Source organism: Rattus norvegicus, chromosome 13 (assembly GCF_036323735.1).
Source record: "Rattus norvegicus strain BN/NHsdMcwi chromosome 13, GRCr8, whole genome shotgun sequence".
Classification (NCBI taxonomy): Eukaryota; Metazoa; Chordata; class Mammalia; order Rodentia; family Muridae; genus Rattus; species Rattus norvegicus.
In genome coordinates, this window is record NC_086031.1 from 104579166 (window position 1) to 104595897 (window position 16732).

At 48.1% G+C, this 16732-nt stretch overlaps 2 long non-coding RNA genes across 2 annotated transcripts; one reads left to right on the forward strand and one right to left on the reverse strand.

Moving 5' to 3' along the window:
• Positions 1–216: 216 nt before the first annotated feature.
• Positions 217–5327, forward strand: LOC134481609 (uncharacterized). The gene is made up of 2 exons (XR_010057317.1): positions 217–1253; positions 4958–5327. It is a non-coding gene; the product is annotated as an uncharacterized LOC134481609 (long non-coding RNA).
• LOC134481610 (uncharacterized) lies at positions 4660–6045 on the reverse strand. The gene is made up of 2 exons (XR_010057318.1): positions 5815–6045; positions 4660–5068 (listed from the first exon to the last, which is right to left on the reverse strand). It is a non-coding gene; the product is annotated as an uncharacterized LOC134481610 (long non-coding RNA).
• Between the last annotated feature and the right edge of the window lie 10687 nt (positions 6046–16732).

The window sequence follows — 16732 nt, forward strand, 5'->3', positions numbered from 1 at the left end:
GAACAAGGCAGAGGGACAGGACAAGGGAAAACCAAGAAACAAGGAAGAGAATCTCCATCTTCCAAAAGCACAAGTTGGGAAGGAAGAAGAAAGAAAACCCGAGTGTGGAAAGGCGAAGGTTCATTTCCGCTGCTGGACAGAGCCTCTGACTTCCGGTTCTGACCGGAAACAGTTGGAGCAGCACGGCTATTAGGCCATTCGAGGCAGAATCTCAGAAGGAAGGGTGATCTTCAGAGTGTGTTGGTTTCCCTGATCTGGCACACCAGCCTTGCATTCCCATGCTCTGCGAAAGCTATCCGGGTGCATAGGACTCTCCAAAGACAGTTTCACTGGGGAAGCCTGTCCTGGTCTGGCTAGCTTCGAAGGTGGCTGAGATGAGGAGGACCAGGTTCAGTTCTGAGACCAAGTCCTGTTGTGGCTGTGCTACCTCTGAGACCGGATCCATCACAGAGCGCTGGCAGACATGGCCCCTTGTGTCATTGGCTTTGTGACTTTAATGAACTTGGCTGGTACAGACACGGGTTCAGAATAGAGTAGACAGAGCCTCTCTGGGTTGCCACCTAAAGCAGTGTATTTGTTACTTTCCTATCACTGTGATAAAACACTGTGACCGAGAAGACTTACAGAAAGATGGGTTTATTTGGGCTGATGGTTCCAGATGGATGAGAGTCCACCGCCATCATGGTGGGAGGCATGGCAGCCAGGTCATGGCACTGGAGCAACAGGCTGAGAGCTCACATCTTGTTAGAGAAAAGGCTTGTTCCTAGACAGATCACGCCAAGTCAGCACAGTTCCTTTATTGAAAGAGGGGAAGAAGCTAGGAAGAGAAAGAGAGAGATGGGTCAGGGTCTCTATCTTTTGTCCGGGCTGTGACGCAGGTAACCCAGGTGGTGATGAGCACAGGTGATGCATGCACAGGGAGTGTGCCGTGGTTGCCATGGCAACAGACGCAGGAGTTCCTTGTCACCTAGGGATGATGTCATCCCTGGATTCAGAGGCTAGCTGTAAACAGCTTCTGATGCTAGCAGCATGTGAGTCTTTAAACTCTCAAAGCCTACATCTTACCAAGAGGAAGAGTCCTCTCCAAGAGGACCACACCTCCTAAACCTCCCCAAACAGCATCACCTACTGAGGTCTGAGTGTTCAAATACCCAAGACAATGGAGGACATCTCAGTCAAGCCACCACAGATGGAAGATTCTTCTCTACACCCAGACTGTGGCCACAGACATTTGTTCCCTTTAACTGTAACAGGTACCTCTTGTCACTGTGCAAAACACAAATGGGCCAGGGTTGATATCAGTGGGTGGACTAGTCTCGCTCTGGGCAACTGGACTGGCATCTCTTGCCTTCTTGTGTGCTAGAATCAGCCACAGACAAAGCAGGACAGTAAGGAGACACAGAGCCCAGGGCTCTGTGGCTTATAATTTCACTAAAAACCCTTATGTGCAATAGAGGTCCCTTGCCTCTAAGCTGGCTACTGGGAGAACTTTATGCAAAGAAAAGGGAGGCCAGCAAATGGCTTTTGACGGCAGCACCAGCCACGGCTGCTAACTCTATCTCTTCTAAGGCTGGAGATAATGAAGTTGACAATCAGCTAGGACCTAATGACAACTATACTCTTCTTGGCTTAAAAATAAAGTGTTATGATTTCACTCCAGCTCAAATTCAGTGGTAAGCAGCATCCTCTGCTCTAAAGCCCCTCCCTTCCTCACACCCACATCCTCACCTGGTCTTAGCACACCTCAGCCACACTGGGATGGGGCAGCGAACAGCAAAGGCTACCTTCTCATAGTGGACAAATGAGGAGACACACCGACCTGTAGGAGCTGTGATCAGATAGGTATGACCCCACAGTGACACAGTGGCACAGCTTGGGTCCTTGAGAATTATCTTGAAATTAGCCCATGACATGGGGAGATGGTCCCACTGGTAAAGAAAGCACCTGCCTCACAAGGTTGAAGACCTGAGTTTGATCCACAGAACCCTGGTGGAAAGCCAAGTGTAGCAGAGTACACTTGCAACCCCAGTAACGCAGTAACAGTCAAATGGGAGGTGGAGACAGGTGGATTCCTACATGCTCATAGGCCAAGTTGGCTTGTGAGGTTCCAAGTGAATGAAAGACCCGATCTCAGAAATTGGCAGGTGCCTGAGGAATGATACAAGACGTCCTTTGACCTCCACATGTATACACATACATAGTCATGAGTGCCCCTGCATACACATTTTTACACACACACACATATACACATACACACATACACACACACACACATATACCACATATGCACATATGCACACACACATATACACATACACACATATGCACATATGCACACACACATATACACATACACACATATGCACATATGCACACACACATATACACATACACACATATGCACATATGCACACACACATACACATATACACACATATGCACACACATACACACACATACATATACATACATACACACATACACACATGCATATGCATACACACATACACGTACACACATATATACACACATACACACATATATACACACACATACACACATACACACTCACACACACACACACACACACACACACAAACATACACTGGGATATCAATTCTTCTTACAAGGTCCACTGATTTTCTCCACTCCTCGCAATGACTTAGCCTTGAAGATGTGCTGATACTTCAGTGGGTTCTTCCTGACCAATGTCTTCTTGGTGGGCTGGGGGAGAGTGAGTTATAATTATTGACAGCAGGAGCAACAGCGGAAGACTTGAAGTGGGGTCAGCCTCGGTCTCATCACGGGGCTTCTCTGTGGGAAGCAGCATAAGAAGAGAGGACCCACCTTGTCCGTACTCTCTGAAGGGAAGCTCAAGGTGTCAGCTGAGTGACTTGTGATGTTTGTCAGAGGGAAAGGTTCTCCCACCACCTCCTTAAAATCCATGTGGATCTGTGAGGCACACTAGCATTGGGAGCTGTGTCCGAGTCCAAAGGATTTTGGATTTTTAGTAGAGCTATAATTACTTGGAAGAGACTGCATTTTGCTGCAATCGGATTCAGATAGTATTGGCCTAATACCAGTCCTCACACCCCTGAAGCACATTACAGCCTCTCTAGGAACTTCACTCAGAGTTTCCAGATTACATTTTGGTTTGTTTTCTCACTCTCCTTTCTCTCTCCCTCCCTCCATCACCCCCCACCCCTGTACACAGGGTTTTGCTATGGAGCCCAGGATGGCCTTGAACACATTGAACTTCCTGCACCTGTCTCCAGAGTGCTGAGATTATAAGGGCATGTCATGATGTTTCCTTAATGCACCATCATTTGAGCCCCATACAGAAACCATCAATCCAGCTGCATTACTGAGGAGGGGTATACAATGAATGTTAAAGTCTCCCCGGCAATAAAAGGTCTATCTTAGGTTTCCCAGCTTATGAGCTTTCGACATCGAGATGCCTGCAGGTCCTTACTTCAGTTTGCCCAATACATCTTGACACTGGTAGTGACCCAAGTAGCTGACCAACTGCTGCTCAGGGGGACTTCTCACCCGTCCAAAACACAGTCTTGGGTAGTACATAGGGCTACCTGCCCTCAAACGTGAGATGCATCATGGCTCCCCAGAAGGAACTGTTACACTCACGTAGCCAGGATTCCTCTACAGAGTCTGAGATTCAGACGGTCCAATGGGAGAAACCCGAGAGTGGGGGTTCTCAGCTGCCACCCACACTTGTGGCTGGGGTCTGACACTTGGCACCTCACCCACAGATTGTCTCCATTAGCTAACAGCACCACAGGGCAGTGTGTTCTAAACTCTGCCCTGGATCCTCACAGGACTCTTCTTTATCTCATTCCTCTGCTGCTGACGCTCCCCTGTCAGGGAGGGAGCTTAGCCTGTGACTTTCTGATGCCACCGCCATTTCCCTCCCACACCCTTCACATCTGACTCTAGTGGGCACATTTCAACGCTTCAGGGGGATACCATCTTGAAGGCTCCGATGATCTGTTCTCGCCTTTCACTAAAGGCTCCAAGAAGCATCAGAGATTTGAAGACAGATATGACAAGCACGTATCGGGTGTGTCCATGAAAGTCACTGCACCAGGGCAGCTGACACTGAGGGCACAAGAGAGGAACCAAGGGCTCATGTGTGGAATGACTTCCACAGAGCAGGAAAGAGTGGTCTGGAGAAGAAGCACCCCATGTGGCCTCACTGCCATCAGGGCTAAAGTCTCCAGCTTGAAGTATTGGGGAACAAGGCTTCAAATCATACACGAGACAGCACAAGACATTGTGTAAACACCTATGGGGTCCGCCCCCACAGACAAACCCAGAAGAGATTTATCACAGACAGGAAATGCTTCGCACATTTGGATGTCACCATGTCGGTGAACCCCAACAGATGGGCTCAAGAACAGGAAAAGGGTCTCGGCTGCGTCTACTTGCAAAAACCGTGTGACTCCAAGTTAATCTGACCTGTTGGGTCCTTAGACAAACAGGCATGGCCCACTGGCCCTCTGAGAGTGACATTTCCCTACCTAAACACGTGGCTCGTAATACACTGTTTGCCTGATGTCCAGGAGGGAAACCCGAGACGATCAACACCCTGCGGAGTGTGCTTCGGACCATAATCACCGTCCACGAAAGGAAGAAACCTCAAGGTCACAAGGCACACTATATTTTCCGGAGGGAGAAAGGTTGAATCATTCTATAGGAAGCCCTAAGATGGCTAAGGGTCAGGAAACGAGCGGGCTGTGCTTCCGCTGTGGGGTTAGATGGTGCATCCTTGCTGGCCAGGACTTCCGCTTGTCTCCTCTGCAGCCGCACAAGCAGACACTCCCCTGGCTGCACTCTGGGACCCCTGTGTCTCGGAGCTCTAGGGCAGAGTGGCAGATGTTCACCAGCAATGGGAGTCAATCGGTCACCCCCATTAATTCCCTATCATTTCCCCTGTCTTCAGTGTTTCACATGACTCCGGGATGGCTTTCACTGAGCAGGCGGAGGAAGGAGGAACCAAAGCGCCAGACAGAAAGCAAGATGGTTCGTGGGTTCGGAGAATTTTGCAGTGATCCTGCAACAGCAACAAAGTCATTTCGTGATCATCCCATGAGCAGTGGCACCAACAGAGACACGCGCAGTGTGGACAGAGATGTGTGTTAAAATAAGGGAAAGGACCAGAGAGATGGCTCAGCGGGTGACCGTGCTTACTGTGAGAGCCTAACTCACGGAACCCATGGTGGAAGGAGAGAAAGATGTCCTCTGACCTCTACCCATGCACAGTGGACCAGGCACTGACAACAATAATAAATAATAGTAATAATGCATAAAAATCAATTTAAATAAGGCATGGCCCATCAGGCATGAAATTTTACTGACACACACCTTGAAAATCCTAGCTTTGGTGGTCATGTGTGAATCTTCGTTAGCCCGAGAATCTATTCACAATGTTTCTTGTTTTTAAAGGAAATGATAAGATGGCATACACAGGACAATATTATTTGTGGTACCGGAGTGTGTGTGTGTGTGTGTGTGTGTGTGTGTGTGTGTGTGTATGTCTGTCTATGTCTGTGTGTCTGTGTGTGTGTTTTTGTGTGTATGTCTGTCTGTGTGTGTGTGTGTGTGTGTGTGTGTTTGCATGTCAACAAAAATGTTATCTGGAAAGATCTATTCATGAGTTTTCCTTCTGTTTTTCTTTGGATCTCTACCACCCTTAGTTTTGGGTCCTTTCCAGAGCTCTCCTTGTGCCTCTCCCTGCTGAGCACAGAACTCTCTGAGACCAAGGGGGAAAGCCCAGAATTCCTAGACTTCAGTACGTACCCTAGTATCTAGGACCTGGAATTGCCCGGGGCCCCAGTAGCCTGCAGACTGTTTCCAGGGACACTCCGGACACAAGGGGAAGCCAAGAGGGGTCCACTCGTGTGGATGGAGCTGGCACACGGGTCTGCCTGTCTATGTGTACATACAAGGGTCCTCATGGTCTAGGGACAGGCATAGTGACAGACAGGAGCATGGTAGACTGAACCATGAGAAGTGAGGTGGCCAGGGGCTACATTATCGTGTTCTACCACAGAACTTCAAAGAGTCTCAGAGTTCTAAATTTGAACCTGGACTTCCAGATGGCTTCTGAGGTAAGGATGGGATGCCTTTGTTTAGCAGTTCAGTGTCTGAATTTACAACTTCTAAACATTTAGACGGGTGGCATATGGTCTTCATGTGTCCTCTTGCCACAGATCAGCCACAGAAGAATCAAGGCTGGACCTACTTTGGATTATTATAACCTCTCCCTCCCCCTTAACCTCCCCACCCCCGCACTTCACTTTCAATCTCTCCCTGATCTCTCCCTCTCTTCTTCCCTCTCCCTCCTCATGCTCTTCAGGCTTTCTACCATGCTCTAGCATGCCGCTGCCTGAGTGTGGGATGTCCCCAGAAGTAAATCCTGGGGGGACACAGTTAGAGGTTTATATGACCCAGCTACTCCATTTTCTGTCTGGCCACTGCTTCCTGAAGCACACAGGCATGAGCCAGCAGCCTTCTGCTTCTACCACCACAGCGCAGTTCAGTGTCTGTCACCGCACTTCCCTGGTAGATTGTTTCCCCTCAAACCATGAGCCAAAATAACCATCCTGGCCCCTGACGTCGCTGATTGTCAGATTTTGGGTCATATCAATAAAGAACTAGCATGTTGACATGGTCTGTTTTAATAATTCCACACCCAAGAATCAAATATAAACAAAAATAAAGTTAAATAAAAAGATAAAAAGGGTTGATAGCATCCATGTACCCATAATAAAGTCATTCCCATGCTGATAATCTAATAAACAGTTTACTGAGTTACACTACATCCACATAGGGATGAGCATAATCAAGTTACGTTAATGAACAAGTTAGATTAATGATTTTAGTGAAAAACATCGAGAGTCATCGTGGCAAGGTTTGGAGTTATAATTCTTCCAGAAGCACACCCAAATCCTGTGTGTGTGCACATGTACAAATCCTGTGTGTGCACATGTAAAAGAGACTCAACCCTACCAAAGCACTGACTGTGCCCATGTGCATCTGGTAAACAAAGTTTTGGAAGAGGATGTTTCCCCCTTACACCATTTGTCTTCCTGCAATTACCAGGAGTTTCTATATAACCAGGTCAGAATATAGACCTACTACAGATCGGAAAACTGAAACCAGAAGAGAAGTCAGCCATCACGATGTTCTTCCTCTAACCAGAAACAAACCAGGCAGCTGCAGACCAACACTATAGCACAGCTGGACACAGCTCGAGTCCTGGAGGTGTCCGACCAGCCACTCGAGAGCCACGTGAGCCCCCAGATAACTGTGGACACAGCCTTACACAAAAACACAAGCTTTCCTAAAATACGTGTTTGCTTGCCCTGTTTTACCAACTGGGTTGCACGGTTTCTGAGGGTCTGGCTTGTAGGTGACATCAGGTCACAATGTCAAGCAGAGGTATGTGTTAAGACAAGTATAAGGTGGAGGGAGAGTGGGGGAGCCAGTCAAGTCAAGTGACAGAGGACGACCCTGCTGTGTGCACTCTACCTGCTTTTCTCCAAAGTGACCCAAGCCTAGGTTGGGGGTAGAGGGCTTCATTAGCCTTCTGACTTACAACTTACGCATGTTAAGAGTCTCAAGACACTGTGACTTAGTCATAGGTACTGACATTTAGACCCCTGGGGAGCAGTCTCTCCAAATGAAATCTAGAGATGTGAGCCATCCTGAACCTTTGCTTCTTACCCACCAAAGACTACCCTCAATTCCCAAATCTGTCTTTAACCTATAACTACACAGTGTATGGCTCATACCTCCTCTTATTTCTAAAATCTGAGAGTCATCCCCCATGCAAGGCCCACACAGCAGGATGCTTACTGGGTTGTGTTTGCTGCCAGTCTTTGCCTTCTGAGTCAGGTTTTGCTTTCCAGCAAGTTCCTTGGGCAGAAGGTGCAGAGGAGAACACATCTTGCCCTCTGTGCGACCTCACCAGCACACAACGTGTAGTCATGAAAAGAAAGACTCACAGAGATGAGTGGAAAGCCTTGGCTTGGCTTGGTGGCGAAGAACCAAGCTTCATAAAGCCACGGGCCCAGATGGCTTCTGCTCTCAGTTTTCCCGTGGGGAATGGAGGTCAGCGTGCCGTCTTGTCCCACTGCGGACGGTGGGATGGATGGGACGGATGCTATGAACTGGAACAGTGTCTACCACAATGTCTGGTGTAGCCTTGAGCACCAGCCCTTGTCTCTAAGAGTAACAGAAATGATCATCTCCTCAGGTTATGGAAATAAGGCGGTAGGAAGTGATAACCTGACATGCATGAGGTCCTGGGTTCAATCCCCCATCACTACACAAGTGGGGAACAGTGACAGACACCCACAACCTCATCTAGAGCTAGACTGCTACAGGAAGGAGCGTCTGACTGACTTTCACAGTTATCCTCAACTGCAGTAACTAGCTCCAGGCTGGGATCCAGGAGACCCTGCTTCATCCCCATCCACCCCCACCCCCACCCCTTTCTTTTTCAGAAGGACGGAATTTAGCATCTTTTCCAGCACCAGGAAAGCAGTCGATTGTCAAACATGACAGCTTGAGACCCCTAGGAGCCCCCGACCCTCTCAATGTCTCTGACCTCAGAGCTCCAACTATGCTCCCTCAGCTGAAAACCACTTGGCTGACTGCCCCCAACCATTCTGGAGCAATAGGAGACAGCGATTTCCCTGTCCACAGGTCTCTGAGCTACCACTTGTTTCCTCTTGGCCTCCTTCGCCAGAAAACAATACCTTAGAGACACCACCAAGGAAGATACCCAGCAAAACCTGCAATGCCTGGCTTTCTCAGCCCTCGCCTGGCTAAAGGGTCAGTTGGGAGTAGTTTGCTTCAGACCAGAAACAGAATGTGACAAACTGTGTCCCTGTGGAGAATTACAGGCACCAGACAGTTGGCAGCTTTGGCAGGGCAATGATTAGAGGTTGGCTTCTTCAGTCGAGGTCCCATTTGGACCCTGTTTGCCAGCCCCAGAAGGTCAGGAGCCCAGCTATGAAAATAAGATGCTTTTCTCTTCCCCATATAACCCCATGTCTTTTTTGATGGGTTTTTTTTTTCTGTTCTTCAGGAAATGTGTGTCTTTGTGGGACCTGTCCTCTGCCCTCCTTTTGTGAGCAGACCTAGCAAAGTTCTATTTAATTTCCAACCCCGGCGTCCATCGATAAATTGCCTCTGTTCTGTCTTGGGAAGGGTGCCGCCGCCCTCCTCCCTCAGACGCCTTTCCTCTGGTACTGGGAGTGTTTCTCATTATCTGCCTTGACCTCTGGTGCAAGCCTCTTTTCATCCTCTCCTTGGGCTTTTCTTATCATACTTCACCCTCCCTCAGACTCATTCTGCAATCGGCCACATCCTTCTCAGCACCTGGTGTGCCATCCTTGCCTGTGTCCTCTGCTGTAAGCTTCATTATTCCCCTCCCCCATCATCCATCAGAGCCCCAGGAAGCCGAGGCACCATCCTTGTCCTCCCTAAACCTTACACTTCAGCCATCTTGCTTCCAAGCACTCCAACCTGCTTGACACAGGATGGAAGGCTGGTGTGTCAGTGGGCTCATCCCAGAACTCCAGGCGTGGCTCCCTGCTGAAACCTCCTATGTGCTCAATGTTACTCCATCTAAACAAGATAATGCCCCTGCCCCAATCCCAGCCCAATGGGGTTTACAGTTAAATTGGTAAGAAAGGGGTAGATAGCTTAGGTTGGCTGGCCAGAGAGCCCACACCATCCCAAGCTCACAGAGTCTCCACAGTTCAAGCTTTTGAGGATCACACTGTCATGCCAGCATCTGCCAGAAACATGTGAACCATTAGCCTGGGGGAGTCAGCATTTCAACAGAGTACTCCTCTCTATGCTGGCCACCATATCTACAAAACTGGGATTCCAGCACCAGCCACGGTTACAGCTCCAGCTGAAAGTCTTCATGGTCTCCTCGTTGATTCCTTCCTCTGAGGTATGCAGCACCCAAGAGCTGTGTCTGGCCGATGGGTGTGTTCCTTTAGGAGTGACTGTAAAAGACTTCGTCGTTGCCTTCTGTATATGAGAATCGTTTTTTGGACAGACTATGTTATCGGGGAATTCTTACTTCTTACACCATGCAGTCCTAGTTACTGAACCAAAATAACAGGCCTCAAAGGTCTTTGAGAACATTACTGAGATACAACAGTGACAGAGAGAGAGAGAGAGAGAGAGAGAGACAGAGACAGAGAGACAGAGACAGAGAGAGAGAGAGAGAGACAGAGAGACAGAGACAGAGAGAGACAGAGAGAGACAGGGAGACAGAGAGATGACAGAGAGACGACAGAGAGAGAGACAGAGAGAGAGACAGACAGAGAGAGACAGTGTCTGTGTAAGCAGGTCTAGACTAAGTAATGACCAGGAAACACATGAGAAAACAGGACAAGCTGAGCAACCCTAAGTTTCTAGTCCAGGCTCCCTTCTTGGTCCTGTGCAACCAGCATCCCTTCTGCTATACCTGGGCCACCCGCTCTCAGGCTTGGTTGTTGTCCTTCCCCAAGACATCTCCCTCCCCTAAACTCTCTCTTCTCATCTTCAGTGTTCTTAGGTTTAGGCTCTGGCCTGAGCAAAGAAGGTAGCAGGCCGCCCGGGAGCACCCAGAGCCTCCCTGACAGGGCTAACGACAGGCGGGTCAGCCAAGAGGAGAATGGTTTCAAAGACAGGGCTCTAGTCCCTGCAAGGAACTGAGGCTTTGAGCGGGAGACCAAGCAGAGACACAGTTCTCAGAAATGGGGCACAGGGCGGGGAGCTGACGAGGGAGAGCAAGGTAGAAACACACGGACAAGAACAGACCGGCACTGGAGAGGAGGACCAGCTGAGAGGAAGCCAGGTATTTATAACCAGGGAACATCACAGACTACTTTAATGTCCATGGGGGAGGGGGAGTCAGTAAATAAATCATAGTTACATGCACGGGGGAATACGGAGACGCATGAAAAAATTCTCTGTAGAACCACACAATAAGAGGGAACCCTCCTTAGGTGTGTCAGGCAGAAACAGCCGGTTGCAAGCTAATTTGGAAAATAAAGCAAATGTCTTAGGGTTTTACTGCTGTGAAGAGACACCATGACCAAGCCAAGTCTTATAAAGAACAACATTTAATTGGGGCTGGCTTACAGGTTCAGAGGTTCAGTCCATTATCATCAAGGTGGAAACACGGCAGCATTCAGGCAGGCGTGGTGCAGGAGGGGCTGAGAGTTCTACATCTTCACTCGCAGGCTGCTAGAAGACTGGCTTCCAGGCAGGTTGGGTGAGGGTCTTAAGCCCACGTCCACAGTGACACACCTACTCCAGTTGGGCCACATCTTCTAATAGTGCTACTCCCTGGGCAGAGCAGATACAAACCCTCACAAGTATTTGATACACATGGTTAGAAGCCACAGGGAGGGAATAGACTCAGCTGACTTTAATTGTTTTCTGTCTGTCTCTGTTTCCCCAAATTCCTCAACTGAAGCACAAAGCATTGCTTGGGTTTCCTTGAGGAAGAAGAAACAAACAAAAGCCATTGCTTTTAATAATTTAATAAATACAGCTTTTTTGTTAATGCATAAGGGACACATGTCTCCCAAATCAGTGGGTTGATTTTTCTCTGCACTTGTGAAACGTGAGCAGGTAAGGACTGTGGGAGCTTAAGTTACACCGGGAGCCCTTCCTCAGATGAGGCAGTAACAGGGCTGCAGCCCTGGCCCTCGTCCCCATCTCCCACCCCCACCCCCACCCCCACCCCCACCCACACACTCACTGAAGTCCCAGATCCCTAGTCTTTCTCTTCTGCACCCAGCTGGGTCCCACAATCCCATCTGGGTGTCTGGTGGGGCTCACCCGGGAAGTGGTTGCCGTGACAACTTCAGGACCGTACTGCCCCTCTAGTGGCAGGGCATGTAGTCTGTGGCCAGCAGCCCTGTCTCTGAACCCTGACCTTCAGCCCACTGTGTGACCCTGATCTAGCTGCATCTGACAAGCTTGCTCCTTCATTTTTAAGGTAGGGACAAATAACATCTGTGTCAGGTAGAGTAGGGCACTTTAACCTCAGTTCCAGGGGGACAGAGACAGGAGGATCCCTGTGAGTTCTAGGCCAGCCTAATCTACATAGCGAGTTCCAGGTCAGTCAGGACTACAGAGTGAGAGCTTGCCAAAACAACAAACAAACAAACAAACAAAAAAACCTCTGGGAGAGATAGGACTAACATTAAAATAAAATTTAAAAAATGAATACCATCTACTCTTGTGGGTGGGTGTGGAGTTTAATGAGGTAAGTCTTCCTAGTTGTGCTTTGTAAACCACACAGAGGTGTCAAGTTCACCATTATCACCACATGTAGAAAGTTCTGTGAACATAACGCACCTTTCTGGAGCCTGTCAAGAGTTCTCAAACTCCATACAGCAGGCCACCAGTCTACACTACAGCAGTGCTTGTAAGAATTCTCACACCTACATTCCACAGGCCTTGCTCTCCCTGGGGAGAATATGGGTGTGCCCCTGGCTGTTCCGATTAGGGAATTCTGCAAGTATTCTCCAGTCTCTCAGCCTACAGGGAACATGGAGGAAACCCTTTCCTGGCTTTACATTTGGCACCTCATGTTTGCAGCTAAGACCTTCACCTATCTCTGCCTTCCAAAGACTCTACTCTCTCTCTCTCTCTCTCTCTCTCTCTCTCTCTCTCTCTCTCTCTAAGATTTATTTATTTATTTTATGTATGTGAGTACACTGATGCTGTCTTCAGACACAACAGAAGAGCGTATTGGATCCCATTACAGATGGTTGTGAGCCACCATGTGGTTGCTGGGAATTGAACTCAGGACCCCTGGAGGAGCAGTCAGTGCTCTTAACCACTGAGCCATCTCTCCAGCCCAAAGACCCTATTCTTAATCTGAACCCCAAATCATGACTGACTGGAGAAAGTGAATTGAAAAGTCAAGTCTATGGTGGCTCCATCAAAGACCCAGAGAGTCCAGTGAAGCAAACTGGCGTTACAGTTAGAGATTTTGTGTTTAAAGACAAGGAGGGAGAGGAGAGAGGGAGAGGAAGGAAAAGAGGGTGGGAGAGGAAGGAAAGGGGAAGGAGAAGGAGGGAGAGAAGGGAGAAGGAGGAAGGCAGGGAGGAAGGAAAGGAGGAGGGAGAGAGGGAGGGAGGGACAGATGGACAGACAGAATGAAATGAAAATAAGTTTTCTTTGTAGTGGTTGAATTATTCTTTATGCTTATGTCCCTATGAATTGCACATACAATCAAACAGATGCAGTCATTTGACTCCATCAAAAGACTCAATTCATAGAGAAGACGCTCTGGCATGGAGGGCGGAGTTCTGAGAACACTTGGTCATCAATCATTACGTTTCCATAGAAAGAACCTCACCCTCTGAGAGCCATGTGTGCTTCTGGTGATGGGGCCATGGTCCCGGTGTGCCAGAGCCTCTGTCCTATCCTTTACCCCATCCCAATTTCCTTCTTCAAAGACCTGGACCAGCCACACTGGGACCAGCCTCCCAGCAAACTGTTTCTGCTCCTACTGAACGACTGCCTGGCTCTGGAAATCACGTGATCTCATCCCAGGAACCAGTCCTAGCCTGTACCACCTGATACAGAAGCTCCTGCCCTTGCACAGAGCTCTCCACATCAGTTTCTGAGGTTTCCAAACGTGTGGCTGCTTTCCTGGGCCTTGACTATCTGACATCAGCTCGTGAGTCTTGAAGAATTTTTTTAATGACACATAAACGCATGGAAGTAAAATAAAAGCCGATAGGAACCATTGTCTCGGGTTTCATTCATTGTGACTGAATTAGAACTTTGTTTTTAGAAAGAGAAAATAGGTATGAACCAACTGTGGAGGGGCGTGCCTGCAGTTCTAGCACTCAGAAGGTGGAGGCAGGGGAATCAGAAATTCAGGGTCATCCTCAGTCACTTAGTAAGTTCAAGGGCGGCCTGAGATTCAGGAGACCCCTGTCTCAGAAAAATAAATAAATAAATGAAAGGACCAGAGAGAAAAGAAAGACAAGAGGGCCAGGGATACAGCTCAGCTGGCTGAAGTGCTTGCTTTCCAAGCATAAAGACCCCAGTTCCATCCCTAAAACTCAAATAAAAATAAATACAACACCTGAGTGTCAGGGTACATGCTTGTAATCTCAGACCCACTGAAAGGGACACAAGGAAAAACCCTGGGGCTCACCCAGTTTTGGGCCAGGGCAAGACCCTGCCTGAAATATAGTAATGATGATGATGATGATGATGATGATGATGATGATGGTGACGGCGACAACGACAACCGACGATGATGACAAAACAAAACCATGATGGACAACTTCTACAACACTTGGCATCAAAGGTTAGTTTCCAGCTTCCATAAATATATGCATATACATGCCTACACAGCCACATATGTGTGTATGTGTGTAGACAGAGAGAGAAAGAGAGAGAGAGAGAGAGAGAGAGAGAGAGGGAGGGAGGGAGGGAGGGAGGGAGGGAGGGAGAGAGAGAGAGAGAGAGAGAGAGAGAGAGAGAGAGAGAGAGGGAGATTAAAGAAAATTTGCTTTGGAATGTCTCATTTGCTTCTGAAAACCCATGTTGGGGTGTTGGAGTCGTCATTTTACCTCTCTTGTTCCTAAACCTTCCCTTCTTGGAAAGTACAGCTTCACCTTGATGTGTCACAGGCAACACCCCACACTGTTTTCCCTCCCCCTGCCCCCAGCCTGGGGTAACTATAGTTCCTAGGCTTTTGTGCAAAGCCAACTGACATTAGGGGCTATAGATAATGCCTCCTCCTATCACTTGGACACAATATGTGGAATAAACAGCTTAAAAGGAGGGAAGATCTTCTGGGGTCATGATTTCAGAGGTCCCAGTTTGTGGCCAGCTGGCCCTGCTTCTGCTGAGCCTATGGTGAACCACATTGTTGTGATGGGACGCGTGTGCAAAACTAAATCCATTCATCTTACTGTGGCCAAGAAAGAGAAAAGGAAACAGGAGACCCGGGCCCACTGTCTCCTGTAAAGCGATGACCCCTGTGACCCAACATCCTTACACCTTGTCCCACCTCCTAAGAGCTCTCGCTCCTTCCCTGTAATTCTGCAAACTAGAGACAAAAGGATTGGACTCGTATCCTCTAGAGGACATTTAAGATCCAAACCACACCAGGCAGAGTGTCTTGAAACTGTAATCTGTGTTCTCCAAACACAAATGCTCAAGGTCAGCCCGGGCTACAGAGCCTGGGCTACAGAGCCCGGGCTACAGAGCAAGATTCAGTCTAAGAAAACAAAAAAAATCAAACATTAAAACCATATTTTAAAAGTGTGTCAAGACTGGAGAGAACTCGCTGCTCTTACAGAAAACTTAGGTTCAGTTCCTGACACTCACTTAACAACTCAGCATTCGTAACTCCCATTCTAGAGGCTCTGGGGCCCTTTTCCGGCCTTCATAGAACCAGCCATGTATTGGTACATATACATGCAAAACACTCATTTAAAAATAAAAACAGTGATAGAAAAAGTCTACAGAAGGTCATGGAAATACGCTTCACTTTACTGCTAATAACTGGGAACGCTCACTACTCAACCCCAAGACGATCTCACAAAAACCTTACAAAGTATCCAAAGCAAAACTCTAACTCATTCATACCGTGTCTTCTGCTCATCAATGAAGACAGAGTAGTCACTATGTATCACATGTGGCACTGGGGACTGTTCAGTTAAGGAAGTAATATGTTGTGGAGATCCATGCTACAGTTGTCATACCCAAGAGCTGAGAATTTCAGGTCAGAATGCTGGTGGGGATGGGGAAGAAAGTGGGAGTTAGGGAATACCCCAGTGTTCTCAGCGTGAGCACAGCTGGGAAAAGCTTTTACCTTGTCTCTTGTCCCACCTCTCTTAACACTTAAGGCTCTGCAGAGAAGAAAAGACAAAGGAAGAGTCCGGGTTCCAGACGTAGCCTAGAGCAATGCAAACAATTCCTTCTGACTTGGTTCCTCCCCATCACCACAGGTTGGAGTGAAATGTCACCAACAGAATGACCAAAGGTGCCTCTTGAACCACAGCTGTTTATTCACAGTCTCCAAGCCCATGTATGAGTCAAGATACTTCACAATCGGGACAAGTGACAGATTTGGAGAGAGAGAAAAAAAGAATAGCATGGAGCCGCCAGCCGGAGCAGATTTCCCTGTGATGGAAGATGGCAACGATAAGACAAAAGACAGATTTTTGCCTTCAAGAAATGCTCTCATTGCTGTGGCCAGGGACACTAAATTTAAGGCAAACATTCCATTGTTTTCTCACTGTTTGGAAACATGGCAAAAAGACAATCTTGCCATTATCCTCTGTCTCTGTCTCTCTCGCTATGTCTGTCTCTTTCTCTGTGTATCTGTCTCTGTCTCTCTCTTTCTCTGTCTCTCATGTGTTCCTGTCTGTCTCTCTGTCTCTCTCTGTCTCTCTGTCTCTGTCTCTCTCTCTCTCCTTCCCTCTGTCCCTCTTTCCCTCCCTCCCTCATTCTACCAGAAGTAACATTTTTTCCAGCATTAACAAATGACTGGCAATGGATCTTCTGGTGCCTGGAACAGAGGAAAAGGCCCCACAAAGCAAAAAGCCTGCGTGGGAGACCACAGGAAATTGCAAAGCTGCTAAGAAAACAGAGGCCCCTGACAGGCAGCCTTCACAGCGTTAGTCTCTTAAATATGATGAAAATATTATCTGCCTTA